Source organism: Palaemon carinicauda, chromosome 22 (assembly GCF_036898095.1).
Source record: "Palaemon carinicauda isolate YSFRI2023 chromosome 22, ASM3689809v2, whole genome shotgun sequence".
Taxonomy (NCBI): domain Eukaryota; kingdom Metazoa; phylum Arthropoda; class Malacostraca; order Decapoda; family Palaemonidae; genus Palaemon; species Palaemon carinicauda.
In genome coordinates, this window is record NC_090746.1 from 1,178,409 (window position 1) to 1,200,269 (window position 21,861).

Sequence of the window (21,861 nt, forward strand, 5' to 3'; positions counted from 1 at the left end):
AGCTTCGAGTCAATTATTTCCCTAAAATTAAACCCTGATCAGTAAGGTAAATTCTGAGAGCTTCGAGTCAATTATTTCCCTAAAATAAACCCTGATCAGTAAGGTCAATTCTGAGAGCTTTGAGTCAAACAATTATTTCCTTAAACTAGATATAAAACAATTATGAAAGAGAAAAAATGGTATTATCGTTGAAAATGAATAAGGGACAAATTACCACATATAAAACCAACAATAAAACATATGAAGAATGAGAATCAATGGATCAATATATAAATTTTGACTCAAATGAAAGAAAAAATTACTGGCATTGAGAAAATAAATTTAGATAAGGGACTTAGAAGAGTGTAGAGAGGAGAGAATAAAAAGTATGGACATGAATATAGAGGCGAAATAAAAAACATTGGACATGAATAGAGGGGGAACGAAAATTTGGATATGAATAGAGAGGGGGAACAAAAGTTGGACATGAATAGAAAGGGAACAAAAAATTGGACATGAATAGAGAGAGGGAATAGAAAATTAGGTATGAATATACTGTACATGGGGAACAAAAATTGGACATGAACATTCTGGGAGAAAAAAATATTGGACATGAATATACATGGGGAACAAAAATTGGACATGAACATTCCGGGAGAAAAAATATTGGACATGAATATACATGGGGGAACAAGAATTGGACATGAATAGAGGGGAAAAATTGGACATGAATAGAGAGGGGGCAACAAACAATTGGACACGAATAAAGGGGGAAAAATTGGACATGAATAAAGAGGGGGCAACAAAAAATTGGACACGAATAGAGGGGGGAAAATTGGACATGAATAGAGAGAGGGGCAACAAAAAATTGGACACGAATAGAGGGGGAAAAATTGGACATGAATAAAGAGGGGGCAACAAAGTATTGGACACGAATAGAGGGGGGAAAACTGGACACGAATAGAGAGGGGGCAACAAAAAATTGGACACGAATAGCGAGGGAAAATTGGACATGAATAAAGAGGGGGCAACAAAAAATTGGACACGAATAGAGGGGGGAAAATTGGACATGAATAGAGAGGGGGCAACAAACAATTGGACACGAATAGAGGGGGAAAAATTGGACATGAATAGAGAGGGGGCAACAAAAAATTGGACACGAATAGAGGGGGAAAAATTGGACATGAATAGAGAGGGGGCAACAAAAAATTGGACACGAATAGAGGGGGGAAAATTGGACATGAATAGAGAGAGGGGCAACAAAAAATTGGACACAAATAGAGGTGGGAAGATTGGACATGAATAGAGAGGGGGCAACAAAAAATTGGACACGAATAGAGGGAGAAAAATTGGACATGAATAAAGAGGGGGCAACAAAGTATTGTTTTCGAATAGAGGGGCGAAAATTGGACACGAATAGAGAAGGGGCAACAAAAAATTGGACACGAATAGAGAGGGAAAATTGGACATGAATAAATTGGGGGCAACAAAAAATTGGACATGAATAAAGAGGGGGACAAAATTTTGGATATAGGAGGAGGGGGAACTTTTAGTTGGACATGAATAGAGAGGGGCAACTTATAATTGGACACGAATAGAGAATGGCAACTAATAATTGGATACAGATAGAGAAGAGCAACTTGTAATTGGACACGAATAGAGAAGGGCAACTTATAGTTGGACGTGAATAGAGAAGGGCAACTTATAGTGGAACATGAATAGAGAGGGTCAACTTATAGTTGGACGTGAATAGAGAAGGGCAACTTATAGTTGGACATGAATAGAGAGGGCAACTTATAGTTGGACATGAATAGAGAACGGGCAACTTATAGTTGGACATGAATAGAGAAGGGCAACTTATAAGTTGGACACGAATAGAAGGGCAACTTATAGTTGGACGTGAATATAGAAGGGCAACCTATAGTTGGACATGAATAGAGAAGGGCAACTTATAGTTGGACGTGAATAGAGCAGGGCAACTTATAGTTGGACATGATAGAGAGGGGCAACTTACAATTGGTCATGAATAGAGAAGGGCAACTTATAAGTTGGGCATGAATAGAGGAGGGCAACTTATAATTGGACATGAATAGAGAAGGGCAACTTATAGTTGGACATGAATAGAGAAGGGCAACTTATAGTTGGACATAAATAGAGAAGGGCAACTTATAGTTGGACATGAAGAGAGGGGCAACTTACAATTGGTCATGAATAGAGAAGGGCAACTTATAATTGGGCATGAATAGAGGAGGGCAACTTATAATTGGACATGAATAGAGAAGGGCAACTTATAGTTGGACATGAATAGAGAAGGGCAACTTATAGTTGGACATGAATAGAAAAGGGCAACTTATACTGTAATTGGACATGAATAAAGAAGGGTAACTTATAATTAGACATGAATAGAGAAGGGCAACTTATCGTGGGACATGAATAGAGGAGGGCAACATATAGTTGGACATGAATAGAGAAGGGCAACTTATAGTTGGACATGAATAGAGAAGGGCAACTTATAATTGGACATGAATAGAGAAGGGCAACTTATCGTTGGACATGAATAGAGAAGGGCAACTTATAGTTGGACATGAATAGAGAAGGGCAACTTATAGTTGGACATGAATAGAGAAGGGCAACTTATAATTGGCATGAATAGAGAAGGCAACTTATAATTGGGCATGAATAGAGGAAGGGCAACTTATAATTGGGCATGAATAGAGGAAGGAAACTTATAATTGGGCATGAATAGAGGAGGGCAACTTATAATTGGTCACGAATGGAGAAGGGCAACTTATAGTTGGACATGAATAGAGAAGGGCAACTTATAGTTGGACATGAACAGAGAAGGGCAACTTATAGTTAAACATGAATAGAGAAGGGCAACTTAAAGTTGGACATGAATAGAGAAGGGCAACTTATAGTTGGACATGAATAGAAAAGGGCAACTTATACTGTAGTTGGACATGAATAGAGAAGGGCAACTTATAATTGGACATGAATAGAGAAGGGCAACTTATCGTGGGATATGAATAGAGGAGGGCAACATATAGTTGGACATGAATAGAGAAGGGCAACTTATAGTTGGAAGTGAATAGAGAGGGGCAACTTATAATTGGACATGAATAGAGAGAGGCAACTTATAGTTGGACATGAATAGAGGGGGGCAACTTATAATTGGACATGAATAGAGAGGGGCAACTTATAGTTGGACATGAATAGAGAAGGGCAACTTATAGTTGGACATGAATAGAGAGGGGCAACTTATAGTTGGACATGAATAGAGAGGGGCAACTTATAATTGAACATGAATAGAGAGGGGCAACTTTTAATTGGGCATGAATAAAGAAGGGCAACTTATAGTTGGAAGTGAATAGAGAGGGGCAACTTATAATTGGACATGAATAGAGAGAGGCAACTTATAGTTGGACATGAATAGAGGGGGGCAACTTATAATTGGACATGAATAGAGGGGGGCAACTTATAATTGGACATGAATAGAGAGGGGCAACTTATAGTTGAACATGAATAGAGAAGGGCAACTTATCGTGGGACATGAATAGAGGAGGGCAACATATAGTTGGACATGAATAGAGAAGGGCAACTTATAGTTGGAAGTGAATAGAGAAGGGCAACTTGTAGTTGGACGTGAATAAAGAAGGGTAACTTATAATTGGGCATGAATAGAGAAGGGCAACTTATAATTGGACATGAATAGAGAGGGGCAACTTATAACTGGACGTGAATAGAGAAGGGTAACTTATAATTGGGCATGAATAGAGAGGGGCAACTTATAATTGGGCATGAATAGAGAGGGGCACCTTATAATTGAACATGAATAAAGAAGGGCAAATTATAGTTGGACGTGAATAGAGAAGGGCAACTTATAATTGGGCATGAATAGAGGAGGGCAACTTATAATAATTATAAGTTGCCCTTCTCTATTCGTGTCCAACTATAAGTTGCCCTTCTCTATTCAAGTCCAACTATAAGTTGCCCCTCTCTATTCATGTTCACTTATAAGTGGCCCCTCTCTATTCATGTCCAATAATTGGACATGAATAGAGAGGGGCAACTTATAGTTGGACATCAATAGAGAAGGGCAACTTAAAGTTGGACATGAATAGAGAAGGGCAACTTATAGTTGGACATGCATAGAGAGGGGCAACTTATAATAGGGCATGAATAGAGAAGGGCAACTTATAGTGGGACATGAAGAGAGAAGGGGCAACTTATAGTTGGACATGAATAGAAAAGGGCAACTTATACTCTAGTTGGACATAAATAGTGAGGAGCTACTTATAATTGGACATGAATAGAGAAGGGCAACTTATAGTGGGACATGAATAGAGAGGGGCAACATATATGTGGACATGAATAGAGAAGGGCAACTTATAGTTGGACATGAATAGAGAAGAGCAACTTATAGTTGGACATGAATAGAGAAGGGCAACTTATAATTGGGTGTGAATAGAGGAGGGCAACTTATAATTGGACATGAATAGAGAAGGGCAACTTATAGTTGGACATGAATAGAGAAGGGCAACTTATAGTTGGACATGAATAGAGAAGGGCAACTTATACTGTAGTTGGACATGAATAGAGAAGGGCAACTTATAATTGGACATGAATAGAGAAGGGCAACTTATCGTGGGACATGAATAGAGCAGGGCAACATATAGTTGGACATGAATAGAGAAGGGCAACTTATTGTTGGACATGAATAGAGAAGGGCAACTTATAATTAGGCATGAATAGAAGGGCAACTTATAATTGGGCATGAATAGAGGAAGGAAACTTATAATTGGACATTAATAGAGAAGGGCAACTTATAGTTGGACATAAAAAGAGAAGGGCAACTTATAATTGGACATGAATAGAGAAGGGCAACTTATAGTTGGACATGAATAGAGAAGGGCAACTTATAGTTGGGCATGAATAGAAGAGGGCAACTTATTATTTGGCATGAATAGAGGAGGGCAACTTATAATTGGGCGTGAATAGAGAGGGAAAACTTATAATTGGACATGAATAGAGAAGGGCAACTTATAGTTGGACGTGAATAGAGAAAGGCAACTTGTAATTGGGCATGAATAGAGAAGGGCAACTTATAATTGGGCATGAATAGAGAGGGGCAACTTATAATTGGGCATGAATAGAGAAGGGTAACTTATAATTGGGCATGAATAGAGAGGGGCAACTTATAATTGGGCATGAATAGAGAGGGGCAACTTATAATTGGGCATGAATAGAGCAGGGCAACTTATAATTGGGCATGAATAGAGGAGGGCAACTTATAATTGGGCATGAATAGAAAAGGGCAACTTATAATTGGGCATGAATAGAAAAGGGCAACTTATAGTGGAACATGAATAGAGAGGGTCAACATATAGTTGGACATGAATAGAGAAGGGCAACTTATAGTTGGACATGAATAGAGAAGGGCAACTTATAGTTGGACATGAATAGAGAAGGGCAACTTGTAATTGGGCATGAATAGAGAAGGGCAACTTGTAATTGGGCATGAATAGAGAAGGGCAACTTATAATTGGACATGAATAGAGGAGGGCAACATATAGTTGGACATGAATAGAGAAGGGCAACTTATAGTTGGACATGAATAGAGAAGGGCAACTTATAGTTGGACATGCATAGAGAAGGGCAACTTATAGTTGGACATGGATAGAGAAGGGCAACTTATAATTGGGCAAGAATAGAGAACGGCAACTTATAGTTGGGCATGAATAGAGGAAGGCAACTTATAATTGGACATGAATAGAGAAGGGCAACTTATAGTTGGACATGAATAGGGAAGGGCAACTTATAATTGGGCGTGAATAGAGAAGGGCAACTTATAATTGGGCGTGAATAGAGAAGGGCAACTTATAATTGGGTGTGAATAGAGAGGGGCAACTTATAATTGGGCATGAATAGAGAGGGGCAACTTATAGTTGGGCATGAATAGAGGAGGGCAACTTATAATTGGGCATGAATAGAGGAGGGCAACTTATAATTGGGCATGAATAGAGGAGGGCAACTTATAATTGGGCATGAATAGAGAAGGGCAACTTATAGTTGGACATAAATAGAGAAGGGCAACTTATAGTTGGACATGAATAGAGAAGGGCAACTTATAGGTGGACATGAATAGTGAAGGGCAACTTATAATTGGGCATGGATAGAGAAGGGCAACTTATAGTTGGACATGAATAGAGAAGGGCAACTTATAGTTGGACATGAATAGAGAAGGACAACTTATAATTGGGCATGAATAGAGAAGGGCAACTTATAATTGGGCATGAATAGAGAAGGGCAACTTATAGTTGGACATAAATAGAGAAGGGCAACTTATAATTGGACAGGAATAGAGAAGGGCAACTTATAATTGGGCATGAATAGAGAAGGGCAACTTATAATCGGGCATGAATAGAGAAGGGCAACTTATAATTGGGCATGAATAGAGAAGGGCAACTTATAGTTGGACATAAATAGAGAAGGGCAACTTATAGTTGGACATGAATAGAGAAGGACAACTTATAATTGGGCATGGATAGAGAAGGGCAACTTATAGTTGGACATGAATAGAGAGGGGCAACTTATAGTTGGACATGAATAGAGAAGGGCAACTTATAGTTGGACATAAATAGAGAAGGGCAACTTATAGTTGGACATGAATAGAGAAGGGCAACTTATAATTGGGCATGAATAGAGAAGGGCAACTTATAATTGGGCATGAATAGAGAAGGGCAACTTATAATTGGGCATGAATAGAGAAGGGCAACTTATAGTTGGACATAAATAGAGAAGGGCAACTTATAATTGGACATGAATAGAGAAGGGCAACTTATAATTGGGCATGGATAGAGAAGGGCAACTTATAATTGGGCATGGATAGAGAAGGGCAACTTATAGTTGGACATGAATAGAGAGGGGCAACGTATAATTGGGCATGAATAGAGAAGGGCAACTTATAGTTGGACATATATAGAGAAGGGCAACTTATAGTTGGACATAAATAGAGAAGGGCAACTTATAGTTGGACATAGAGAAGGGCAACTTAGTTGGACATGAATAGAGAAGGGCAACTTATAATTGGGCATGGATAGAGAAGGGCACCTTATAGTTGGACATGAATAGAGAGGGGCAACTTATAATTGGGCATGAATAGAGAAGGGCAACTTATAGTTGGACATGAATAGAGAAGGACCACTTATAGTTGGACATGAATAGAGAAGGGCAACGTATAATTGGGCATAAATAGAGAAGGGCAACTTATAATTGGGCATGAATAGGGAGGGGCAACTTATAGTTGGACATGAATGGAGAGGGGGAACAAAATATTGGACATGGAGAGAGACAAATACAGGTAGATAAAACAATAAAAATACTGCTTTTTAAAATTTCTTTTTGAGAAAAAACGCTTAACAGAATGAAAAACCTATTTTTAATATTAAGTAAAAAACGTATTTCAATGAGAGAGAGAGAGAGAGAGAGAGAGAGAGAGAGAGAGAGAGAGAGAGAGAGAGAGAGAGAGAGGGAGAGATATTCCTCTTCCAAAATACTATCAATCATTACAAATAAGCCAAGCCTTATTTTTTTTTATATTCGTAATTTCAAAAAGTCGAAACTCCAATTACCATGCCTTCAAAATCAATATCAAATCACCCTGCCCTCAAAATCAATATCAAATTACCCTGCCCTCAAAATTAATATCATATTACCCTGCCCTCAAAATCAATATCAAATTGCCCTGCCCTCAAAATTAACATCAAATTACCCTGCCCTCAAAATCAATATCAAATTACCTGCCCTCAAAATCAATATCACATTACCCTGCCCTCAAAATCAATATCAAATTACCTTGCCCTCAAAATCAATATCAAATTACCCTGCCCTCGAAATCAATATCAAATTACCCTGCCCTCGAAATCAATATCAAATTACCCTGCCCTCAAATTCAATATCAAATTACCCTGCCCTCAAATTCAATATCAAATTACCCCGCCCTCAAAATTAACATCAAATTACCCTGCCCTCGAAATTAACATCAAATTACCCTGCCCTCAAAATCAATATCAAATTACCCTGCCCTCAAAATCAATATCAAATTACCTGCCCTCAAAATCAATATCAAATTACCATTCCCTCAAAATCAACATCAAATTACCTGCCCTCAAAATCAATTATCAAATTACCCTGCCCTCAAAATCAATATCAAATTACCCTGCCCTCAAAATCAATATCAAATTACCCTGCCCTCAAAATTAACATCAAATTATCCTGCCCTCAAAATTAACATCAAATTACCCTGCCCTCAAAATCAATATCAAATTACCCTGCCCTCAAAATCAATATCAAATTACCCTGCCCTCAAAATCAATATCAAATTACCCTGCCCTCAAAATCAAAATCAAATTACCCTGTCCTCTAAATTAACATCAAATTACCCTGCCCTCAAAATCAATATCACATTACCCTGCCCTCAAAATCAATATCACAGTACCCTACCCTCAAAATTAACATCAAATTACCCTGCCCTCAAAATCAATATCAAATTACCCTGCCCTCAAAATCAATATCAAATTACCTGCCCTAAAAATCATTATCAAATTACCTGCCCTCAAAATCAATATCAAATTACCTGCCCTCAAAATCAATATCAAATTACCCTGCCCTCAAAATCAATATCAAATTACCCTGCCCTCAAAATCAATATCAAATTACCCTGCCCTCAAAATTAACATCAAATTACCCTGCCCTCAAAATCAATATTAGATTACCCTGCCCTCAAAATCAATATGAAATTACCCTGCCCTCAAAATCAATATCAAATTACCCTGCCCTCAAAATCAATATCAAATTACCCTGCCCTCAAAATCAATATCAAATTACCTGACCTCAAAAATCAATATCAAATTACCATTCCCTCAAAATCAATATCAAATTACCCTGCCCTCAAAATCAATATCAAATTACCCTGCCCTCAAAATCAATATCAAATTACCCTGCCCTCAAAATCAATATCAAATTACCCTGCCCTCAAAACCAATATCAAATTACCCTGCCCTCAAAATTAACATCAAATTACCCTGCCCTCAAAATCAATATCAAATTACCCTGCCCTCAAAATCAATATCACATTACCCTGCCCTCAAAATCAATATCAAATTACCTTGCCCTCAAAATCAATATCAAATTATCCTGCCCTTAAATCAATATCAAATTACCCTGCCCTCAAAATTAACATCAAATTACCCTGCCCTCAAAATCAATATCAAATTACCTGCCCTCAAAATCACATTACACTGCCCTCAAAATCAATATCAAATTACCCAACCCTTAAAATCAATATCAAATTACCCTGCCCTCAAAATTAACATCAAATTACCCTGCCCTCAAAATCAACATCAAATTACCCTGCCCTCAAAATCAATATCAAATTACCCTGCCCTCAAAATCAATATCAAATTACCCTGCCCTCAAAATCAATATCACATTACCCTGCCCTCAAAATCAATATCAAATTACCTTGCCCTCAAAATCAATATCAAACCACCCTGCCCTCAAAATCAATATGAAATTACCCTGCCCTCAAAATCAATATCAAATTACCCTCTTCTCAAAATCAATATCAAATTACCCAGCCCTCAAAATCAATATCACATTACCCTGCCCTCAAAAACAATATCAAATTACCCTGCCCTCAAAATCAATATCAAATTACCCTGCCATCAAAATCAATATCAAATTACCCTGCCCTCAAAATCAATATCAAATTACCCTGCCCTCAAAATCAATATCAAATTATCTGCCCTCAAAATCAATATCACATTACCCTGCCCTCAAAATCAATATCAAATTACAATCCCCTCAAAATCAATATCAAATTACCTGCCCTCAAAATCAATATCACATTACCCTGCCCTCAAAATCAATATCAAATTACCCTCCCCTCAAAATCAATATCAAATTACCTGCCCTCAAAATCAATATCACATTACCCTGCCCTCAAAATCAATATCACATTACCCTGCCCTCGAAATCAATATCAAATTACCCTGCCCTCAAAATTAACATCAAATTACCCTGCCCTCAAAATCAATATCAAATTACCCTGCCCTCAAAATCAATATCAAATTACCCTGCCCTCAAAATTAACATCAAATTACCCTGCCCTCAAAATCAATATCAAATTACCCTGCCCTTAAAATTAACATCAAATGACCCTGCCCTCCAAATCAATATCAAATTACCTGCCCTCAAAATCAATATCACATTACCCTGCCCTCAAAATCAATATCAAATTGCCTTGCCCTCAAAATCAATATCAAATTACCCTGCCCTCAAAATCAATATCAAATTACCCTGCCCTCAAAATTAACATCAAATTACCCTGCCCTCAAAATCAATATCAAATTACCCTGCCCTCAAAATATCTATCAAATTACCCTGCCTTCAAAATCAATATCATATTACCCTGCCCTTAAAATCAATATCAAATTACCCTGCCCTCAAAATTAACATCAAATTACCCTGCCCTCTAAATCAATATTAAATGACCCTGCCCTCAAAATTAACATCAAATTACCCTGCCCTCTAAATCAATATCAAATTACCCTGCCCTCAAAATCAATATCAAATTACCTGCCCTCAAAATCAATATCAAATTACCCTGCCCTCAAAATCAATATGAAATTACCCTGCCCTCAAAATTAACATCAAATTACCCTGCCCTCAAAATCCATATCAAATTACCCTGCCCTCAAAATCAATATGATATTACCCTGCCCTCAAAATCAATATCAAATTACCTGCCCTCAAAATCAATATCAAATTACCCTGCTCTCAAAATCAATATCAAATTACCCTGCCCTCAAAATCAATATGAAATTACCCTGCCCTCAAAATCAATATCAAATTACCCTGCCCTCAAAATCAATGTGAAATTACCCTGCCCTCAAAATCAATATGAAATTACCCTGCCCTCAAAATCAATATCAAATTACCCTGCCCTCAAAATCAATATCAAATTACCCTGCCCTCAAAATCAATATGAAATTACCCTGCCCTCAAAATCAATATCAAATTACCATGCCCTCAAAATCAATATCAAATTACCCTGCCCACAAAATCGATATCAAATTACCCTGCCCTCAAAATCAATATGAAATTAAACTGCCCTCAAAATCAATATCAAATAACCCTGCCCTCAAAATCAATATCAAATTACCCTTCCCTCAAAATCAATATGAATTTACCCTGCCCTCAAAATCAATATCAAATTACCCTGCCCTCAAAATCAATATCAAATTACCTGCCCTCAAAATCAATATCAAATTACCCTACCCTCAAAATCAATATCAAATTACCCTGCCCTCAAAATCAATATCAAATTACCCTGCCCTCAAAATTAATATCAAATTACCCTGCCCTCAAAATCAATATCAAATTATCCTGCCCTCAAAATCAATATCAAATTACCCTGCCCTTAAAATCAATATCAAATTACCCTGCCCTCAAAATCAATATGAAATTACCCTGCCCTCAAAATCAATATCAAATTACCCTGCCCTCAAAATCAATATCAAATTACCCTGCCCTCAAAATCAATATCAAATTACCTGCCCTCAAAATCAATATCAAATTACCCTGCCCTCAAAATCAATATCAAATTACCCTGCCCTCAAAATCAATATCAAATTACCCTGCCCTTAAAATCAATATCAAATTACCCTGCCCTCAAAATCAATATCAAAATACCCTGCTCTCAAAATCAATATCAAATTACCCTGCCCTCAAAATCAATATCAAATTACCCTGCCCTCAAAATCAATATCAAATTACCCTGCCCTCAAAATCAATATCAAATTACCCTGCCCTCAAAATATATATCAAATTACCCTGCCCTCAAAATCAATATCAAATTACCCTGCCCTCAAAATCAATATCAAATTACCCTGCCTTCAAAATCAATATCAAATTACCCTGCCCTTAAAATCAATATCAAATTACTCTGCCCTCAAAATCAATATCAAATTACCCTGCCCTCAAAATCAATATCAAATTACCCTGCCCTCAAAATCAATATGAAATTACCCTGCTTCAAAATCAATATCAAATTACCCTGCCCTCAAAATCAATATCAAATTACCCTGCCCTCAAAATCAATATGAAATTACCCTGCCTTCAAAATCAATATCAAATTACCCTGCCCTCAAAATCAATATCAAATTACCCTGCCCTCAAAATCAATATCAAATTACCCTGCCCTCAAAATCAATATCAAATTACCCTGCCCTCAAAATCAATATCAAATTACCCTGCTCTCAAAATCAATATCAAATTACCCTGCCCTCATAATCAATATCAAATTACCCTGCCCTCATAATCAATATCAAATTACCCTGCCCTCAAAATAAATATCAAATTACCCTGCCCTCAAAATCAATATGAAATTACCCTGCCCTCAAAATCAATATCACATTACCCTGCCCTCAAAATCAATATGAAATTACCCTGCCCTCAAAATCAATATCAAATGACCCTGCCCTCAAAATCAATATGAAATTACCCTGCCCTCAAAATCAATATCAAATTACCCTGCCCTCAAAATCAATATGAAATTACCCTGCCCTCAAAATCAATATCAAATTACCCTGCCCTCAAAATCAATATGAAATCACCCTGCCCTCAAAATCAATATCAAATTACCTGCCCTCAAAATCAATATCAAATTACCCTGCCCACAAAATCAATATCAAATTACCCTGCCCTCAAAATCAATATCAAATTACCCTGCCCTCAAAATCAATATCAAATTACCTGCCCTCAAAATCAATATCAAATTACCCTGCCCTCGAAATTATCAAATTACCCTGCCCTCAAAATTAACATCAAATTACCCTGCCCTCAAAATTAACATCAAATTACCCTGCCCTCAAAATCAATATCAAATTACCCTGCCCTAAAAATCAATATGAAATTACCCTGCCCTCAAAATCAATTTCAAATTACCTGCCCTCAAAATCAATATCAAATTACCCTGCCCTCAAAATCAATATCAAATTACCCTGCCCTCATAATTAATATCAAATTACCCTGCCCTTGAAATTAACATCAAATTACCCTGCCCTCAAAATTAACATCAAATTACCCTGCCCTCAAAATCAATATCAAATTACCCTGCCCTCAAAATCAATATCAAATTACCCTACCCTCAAAATCAATATCAAATTACCCTGCCCTCAAAATTAACATCAAATTACCCTGCCCTCAAAATTAACATCAAATTACCCTGCCCTCAAAATCAATATTAAATGACCCTGCCCTCAAAATTAACAACAAATTACCCTGCCCTCATAATCAATATCAAATTACCCTGCCCTCAAAATCAATATCAAATTAGCTGCTCTCAAAATCAATATCAAATTACCCTGCCCTCAAAATCAATATCAAATTACCCTGCCCTCAAAATCAATATCAAATTACCCTGCCCTTAAAAATAACATCAAATGACCCTGCCCTCAAAATCAATATAAAAAAACCTGCCCTCAAAATCAATATCATATTACCCTGCCCTCAAAATCAATATCAAATTACCCTGCCCTCAAAATCATCAAATTACCCTGCCCTTCAAAATCAATATCAAATTACCCTGCCCTCAAAATCAATATCAAATTACCCTGCCCTCAAAATCAATATCAAATTACCCTGCCCTCAAAATTAACATCAAATTACCCTGCCCTCAAAATCAATATCAAATTACCCTGCCCTCAAAATCAATATCAAATTACCCTGCCCTCAAAATCAATATCAAATTACCCTGCCCTCAAAATCAATATCAAATTACCCTGCCCTCAAAATCAATATCAAATTACCCTGCCCTCAAAATCAATATCAAATTACCCTGCCCTCAAAATCAATATCAAATTACCCTGCCCTCAAAATCAATATCAAATTACCCTGCCCTCAAAATCAATATCAAATTACCCTGCCCTCAAAATTCAATATCAAATTACCCTGCCCTCAAAATCAATATCAAATTACCCTGCCCTCAAAATCAATATCAAATTACCCTGCCCTCAAAATCAATATCAAATTACCCTGCCCTCAAAATCAATATCAAATTACCCTGCCCTCAAATCAATATCAAATTACCCTGCCCTCAAAATCAATATCAAATTACCCTGCCCTCAAAATCAATATCAAATTACCCTGCCCTCAAAATCAATATCAAATTACCCTGCCCTCAAAATCAATATCAAATTACCCTGCCCTCAAAATCAATATCAAATTACCCTGCCCTCAAAATCAATATCAAATTACCCTGCCCTCAAAATCAATATCAAATTACCCTGCCCTCAAAATCAATATCAAATTACCCTGCCCTCAAAATCAATATCAAATTACCCTGCCCTCAAAATCAATATCAAATTACCCTGCCCTCAAAATCAATATCAAATTACCCTGCCCTCAAAATCAATATCAAATTACCCTGCCCTCAAAATCAATATCAAATTACCCTGCCCTCAAAATCAATATCAAATTACCCTGCCCTCAAAATCAATATCAAATTACCCTGCCCTCAAAATCAATATCAAATTACCCTGCCCTCAAAATCAATATCAAATTACCCTGCCCTCAAAATCAATATCAAATTACCCTGCCCTCAAAATTAACATCAAATTACCCTGCCCTCAAAATTAACATCAAATTACCCTGCCCTCAAAATCAATATCAAATTACCCTGCCCTCAAAATCAATATCAAATTACCCTGCCCTCAAAATCAATATCAAATTACCCTGCCCTCAAAATCAATATCAAATTACCCTGCCCTCAAAATCAATATCAAATTACCCTGCCCTCAAAATCAATATCAAATTACCCTGCCCTCAAAATTAATATCAAATTACCCTGCCCTCAAAATTAATATCAAATTACCCTGCCCTCAAAATTAACATCAAATTACCCTGCCCTCAAAATCAATATCAAATTACCCTGCCCTCAAAATCAATATCAAATTACCCTGCCCTCAAAATCAATATCAAATTACCCTGCCCTCAAAATCAATATCAAATTACCCTGCCCTCAAAATAACATCAAATTACCCTGCCCTCAAAATTAACATCAAATTACCCTGCCCTCAAAATCAATATCAAATTACCCTGCCCTCAAAATTAACATCAAATTACCCTGCCCTCAAAATCAATATCAAATTACCCTGCCCTCAAAATCAATATCAAATTACCCTGCCCTCAAAATCAATATCAAATTACCCTGCCCTCAAAATCAATATCAAATTACCCTGCCCTCAAAATCAATATCAAATTACCCTGCCCTCAAAATAACATCAAATTACCCTGCCCTCAAAATCAATATCAAATTACCCTGCCCTCAAAATCAATATCAAATTACCCTGCCCTCAAAATCAATATCAAATTACCCTGCCCTCAAAATCAATATCAAATTACCCTGCCCTCAAAATCAATATCAAATTACCCTGCCCTCAAAATCAATATCAAATTACCCTGCCCTCAAAATCAATATCAAATTACCCTGCCCTCAAAATCAATATCAAATTACCCTGCCCTCAAAATTAACATCAAATTACCCTGCCCTCAAAATCAATATCAAATTACCCTGCCCTCAAAATCAATATCAAATTACCCTGCCCTCAAAATCAATATCAAATTACCCTGCCCTCAAAATCAATATCAAATTACCCTGCCCTCAAAATCAATATCAAATTACCCTGCCCTCAAAATCAATATCAAATTACCCTGCCCTCAAAATCAATATCAAATTACCCTGCCCTCAAAATCAATATCAAATTACCCTGCCCTCAAAATCAATATCAAATTACCCTGCCCTCAAAATTAACATCAAATTACCCTGCCCTCAAAAAACAATATCAAATTACCCTGCCCTCAAAATAACATCAAATTACCCTGCCCTCAAAATTAATATCAAATTACCCTGCCCTCAAAATCAATATCAAATTACCCTGCCCTCAAAATTAACATCAAATTACCCTGCCCTCAAAATCAATATCAAATTACCCTGCCCTCAAAATCAATATCAAATTACCCTGCCCTCAAAATCAATATCAAATTACCCTGCCCTCAAAATCAATATCAAATTACCCTGCCCTCAAAATTAACATCAAATTACCCTGCCCTCAAAATCAATATCAAATTACCCTGCCCTCAAAATCAATATCAAATTACCCTGCCCTCAAAATTAACATCAAATTACCCTGCCCTCAAATCAATATCAAATTACCCTGCCCTCAAAATCAATATCAAATTACCCTGCCCTCAAAATCAATATCAAATTACCCTGCCCTCAAAATCAATATCAAATTACCCTGCCCTCAAAATCAATATCAAATTACCCTGCCCTCAAAATCAATATCAAATTACCCTGCCCTCAAAATCAATATCAAATTACCCTGCCCTCAAAATTAACATCAAATTACCCTGCCCTCAAAATCAATATCAAATTACCTGCCCTCAAAATCAATATCAAATTACCCTGCCCTCTAAATCAATATCAAATTACCCTGCCCTCAAAATTAACATCAAATTACCCTGCCCTCAAAATCAATATCAAATTACCTTGCCCTCAAAATCAATATCAAATTACCCTGCCCTCAAAATTAACATCAAATTACCCTGCCCTCAAAATCAATATCAAATTACCCTGCCCTCAAAATCAATATCAAATTACCCTGCCCTCAAAATCAATATCAAATTACCCTGCCCTCAAAATCAATATCAAATTACCCTGCCCTCAAAATCAATATCAAATTACCCTGCCCTCAAAATCAATATCAAATTACCCTGCCCTCAAAATCAATATCAAATTACCCTGCCCTCAAAATCAATATCAAATTACCCTGCCCTCAAAATAACATCAAATTACCCTGCCCTCAAAATCAATATCAAATTACCTGCCCTCAAAATCAATATCAAATTACCTGCCCTCAAAATCAATATCACATTACCCTGCCCTCAAAATCAATATCAAATTACCCTGCCCTCAAAATTAACATCAAATTACCCTGCCCTCAAAATCAATATCAAATTACCCTGCCCTCTAAATCAATATCAAATTACCCTGCCCTCAAAATAACATCAAATTACCCTGCCCTCAAAATTAACATCAAATTACCCTGCCCTCAAAATCAATATCAAATTACCCTGCCCTCAAAATCAATATCAAATTACCCTGCCCTCAAAATCAATATCAAATTACCCTGCCCTCAAAATTAACATCAAATTACCCTGCCCTCAAAATCAATATCAAATTACCCTGCCCTCAAAATCAATATCAAATTACCCTGCCCTCAAAATCAATATCAAATTACCCTGCCCTCAAAATTAACATCAAATTACCCTGCCCTCAAAATCAATATCAAATTACCCTGCCCTCAAAATCAATATCAAATTACCCTGCCCTCAAAATCAATATCAAATTACCTGCCCTCAAAATCAATATCAAATTACCCTGCCCTCAAAATCAATATCAAATTACCCTGCCCTCAAAATTAACATCAAATTACCCTGCCCTCAAAATCAATATCAAATTACCCTGCCCTCAAAATCAATATCAAATTACCCTGCCCTCAAAATTAATATCAAATTACCCTGCCCTCAAAATCAATATCAAATTACCCTGCCCTCAAAATCAATATCAAATTACCCTGCCCTCAAAATCAATATCAAATTACCCTGCCCTCAAATCAATATCAAATTACCCTGCCCTCAAAATCAATATCAAATTACCCTGCCCTCAAAATCAATATCAAATTACCCTACCCTCAAAATTAACATCACGTTACCCTGCCCATAAAATTAATTCAAATTACCCTGCCCTAAAATCAATATCAAATTACCCTGCCCTCAAAATCAATATCAAATTACCCTGCCCTCAAAATCAATATCAAATTACCCTGCCCTCAAAATCAATATCAAATTACCCTGCCCTCAAAATCAATATCAAATTACCCTGCCCTCAAAATCAATATCAAATTACCCTGCCCTCAAAATCAATATCAAATTACCCTGCCCTCAAAATCAATATCAAATTACCCTGCCCTCAAAATCAATATCAAATTACCCTGCCCTCAAAATCAATATCAAATTACCCTGCCCTCAAAATCAATATCAAATTACCCTGCCCTCAAAATCAATATCAAATTACCCTGCCCTCAAAATCAATATCAAATTACCCTGCCCTCAAAATCAATATCAAATTACCCTGCCCTCAAAATCAATATCAAATTACCCTGCCCTCAAAATCAATATCAATTACCCTGCCCTCAAAATCAATATCAAATTACCCTGCCCTCAAAATCAATATCAAATTACCCTGCCCTCAAAATCAATATCAAATTACCCTGCCCTCAAAATCAATATCAAATTACCCTGCCCTCAAAATCAATATCAAATTACCTGCCCTCAAAATCAATATCAAATTACCCTGCCCTCAAAATCAATATCAAATTACCCTGCCCTCAAAATCAATATCAAATTACCCTGCCCTCAAAATCAATATCAAATTACCCTGCCCTCAAAATCAATATCAAATTACCCTGCCCTCAAAATCAATATCAAATTACCCTGCCCTCAAAATCAATATCAAATTACCCTGCCCTCAAAATCAATATCAAATTACCCTGCCCTCAAAATCAATATCAAATTACCCTGCCCTCAAAATCAATATCAAATTACCCTGCCCTCAAAATCAATATCAAATTACCCTGCCCTCAAAATCAATATCAAATTACCCTGCCCTCAAAATCAATATCAAATTACCCTGCCCTCAAAATCAATATCAAATTACCCTGCCCTCAAAATCAATATCAAATTACCCTGCCCTCAAAATCAATATCAAATTACCCTGCCCTCAAAATCAATATCAAATTACCCTGCCCTCAAAATCAATATCAAATTACCCTGCCCTCAAAATCAATATCAAATTACCCTGCCCTCAAAATCAATATCAAATTACCCTGCCCTCAAAATCAATATCAAATTACCCTGCCCTCAAAATCAATATCAAATTACCCTGCCCTCAAAATCAATATCAAATTACCCTGCCCTCAAAATCAATATCAAATTACCCTGCCCTCAAAATCAATATCAAATTACCCTGCCCTCAAAATCAATATCAAATTACCCTGCCCTCAAAATTACATCAAATTACCCTGCCCTCAAAATTAACATCAAATTACCCTGCCCTCAAAATTAACATCAAATTACCCTGCCCTCAAAATCAATATCAAATTACCCTGCCCTCAAAATCAATATCAAATTACCCTGCCCTCAAAATCAATATCAAATTACCCTGCCCTCATAATTAATATCAAATTACCCTGCCCTCAAAATCAATATCAAATTACCCTGCCATCAAAATTAACATCAAATTACCCTGCCCTCAAAATCAATATCAAATTACCCTGCCCTCAAAATCAATATCAAATTACCCTGCCCTCAAAATCAATATCAAATTACCCTGCCCTCAAAATCAATATCAAATTACCCTGCCCTCAAAATCAATATCAAATTACCCTGCCCTCAAAATCAATATCAAATTACCCTGCCCTCAAAATCAATATCAAATTACCCTGCCCTCAAAATCAATATCAAATTACCCTGCCCTCAAAATCAATATCAAATTACCCTGCCCTCAAAATCAATATCAAATTACCCTGCCCTCAAAATTAACATCAAATTACCCTGCCCTCAAAATCAATATCAAATTACCCTGCCCTCAAAATCAATATCAAATTACCCTGCCCTCAAAATCAATATCAAATTACCCTGCCCTCAAAATCAATATCAAATTACCCTGCCCTCAAAATCAATATCAAATTACCCTGCCCTCAAAATCAATATCAAATTACCCTGCCCTCAAAATTAACATCAAATTACCCTGCCCTCAAAATTAACATCAAATTACCCTGCCCTCAAAATTAACATCAAATTACCCTGCCCTCAAAATCAATATCAAATTACCCTGCCCTTAAAATCAATATCAAATTACCCTGCCCTCAAAATCAATATCAAATTACCCTGCCCTCAAAATCAATATCAAATTACCCTGCCCTCAAAATCAATATCAAATTACCCTGCCCTCAAAATTCAATATCAAATTACCCTGCCCTCAAAATCAATATAAATTACCCTGCCCTCAAAATCAATATCAAATTACCCTGCCCTCAAAATCAATATCAAATTACCCTGCCCTCAAAATCAATATCAAATTACCCTGCCCTCAAAATCAATATCAAATTACCCTGCCCTCAAAATCAATATCAAATTACCCTGCCCTCAAAATCAATATCAAATTACCCTGCCCTCAAAATCAATATCAAATTACCCTGCCCTCAAAATCAATATCAAATTACCCTGCCCTCAAAATCAATATCAAATTACCCTGCCCTCAAAATCAATATCAAATTACCCTGCCCTCAAAATCAATATCAAATTACCCTGCCCTCAAAATCAATATCAAATTACCCTGCCCTCAAAATCAATATCAAATTACCCTGCCCTCAAAATCAATATCAAATTACCCTGCCCTCAAAATCAATATCAAATTACCCTGCCCTCAAAATCAATATCAAATTACCCTGCCCTCAAAATCAATATCAAATTACCCTGCCCTCAAAATCAATATCAAATTACCCTGCCCTCAAAATCAATATCAAATTACCCTGCCCTCAAAATCAATATCAAATTACCCTGCCCTCAAAATCAATATCAAATTACCCTGCCCTCAAAATCAATATCAAATTACCCTGCCCTCAAAATCAATATCAAATTACCCTGCCCTCAAAATCAATATCAAATTACCCTGCCCTCAAAATCAATATGAAATTACCCTGCCCTCAAAATCAATATCAAATTACCCTGCCCTCAAAATCAATATCAAATTACCCTGCCCTCAAAATCAATATCAAATTACCCTGCCCTCAAAATCAATATCAAATTACCCTGCCCTCAAAATCAATATCAAATTACCCTGCCCTCAAAATCAATATCAAATTACCCTGCCCTCAAAATCAATATCAAATTACCCTGCCCTCAAAATCAATATGAAATACCCTGCCCTCAAAATCAATATCAAATTACCCTGCCCTCAAAATCAATATCAAATTACCCTGCCCTCAAAATCAATATCAAATTACCCTGCCCTCAAAATCAATATCAAATTACCCTGCCCTCAAAATCAATATCAAATTACCCTGCCCTCAAAATCAATATCAAATTACCCTGCCCTCAAAATCAATATCAAATTACCCTGCCCTCAAAATTAACATCAAATTACCCTGCCCTCAAAATTAATATCAAATTACCCTGCCCTCAAAATTAACATCAAATTACCCTGCCCTCAAAATTAACATCAAATTACCCTGCCCTCAAAATCAATATCAAATTACCCTGCCCTCAAAATCAATATCAAATTACCCTGCCCTCAAAATCAATATCAAATTACCCTGCCCTCAAAATTAATATCAAATTACCCTGCCCTCAAAATTAACATCAAATTACCCTGCCCTCAAAATTAATATCAAATTACCCTGCCCTCAAAATTAACATCAAATTACCCTGCCCTCAAAATCAATATCAAATTACCCTGCCCTCAAAATCAATATCAAATTACCCTGCCCTCAAAATCAATATCAAATTACCCTGCCCTCAAAATCAATATCAAATTACCCTGCCCTCAAAATCAATATCAAATTACCCTGCCCTCAAAATCAATATCAAATTACCCTGCCCTCAAAATCAATATCAAATTACCCTGCCCTCAAAATTAACATCAAATTACCCTGCCCTCAAAATCAATATCAAATTACCCTGCCCTCAAAATCAATA

The 21,861-nt window shown here is 36.5% G+C and overlaps 1 long non-coding RNA gene across 1 annotated transcript in view; it reads right to left on the minus strand.

The window, feature by feature from the left end:
* LOC137615775 (uncharacterized) overlaps nucleotides 1-21,861 on the minus strand; it is a 42,552-nt gene that overhangs the window by 554 nt on the left and 20,137 nt on the right. The window lies entirely within an intron of this gene.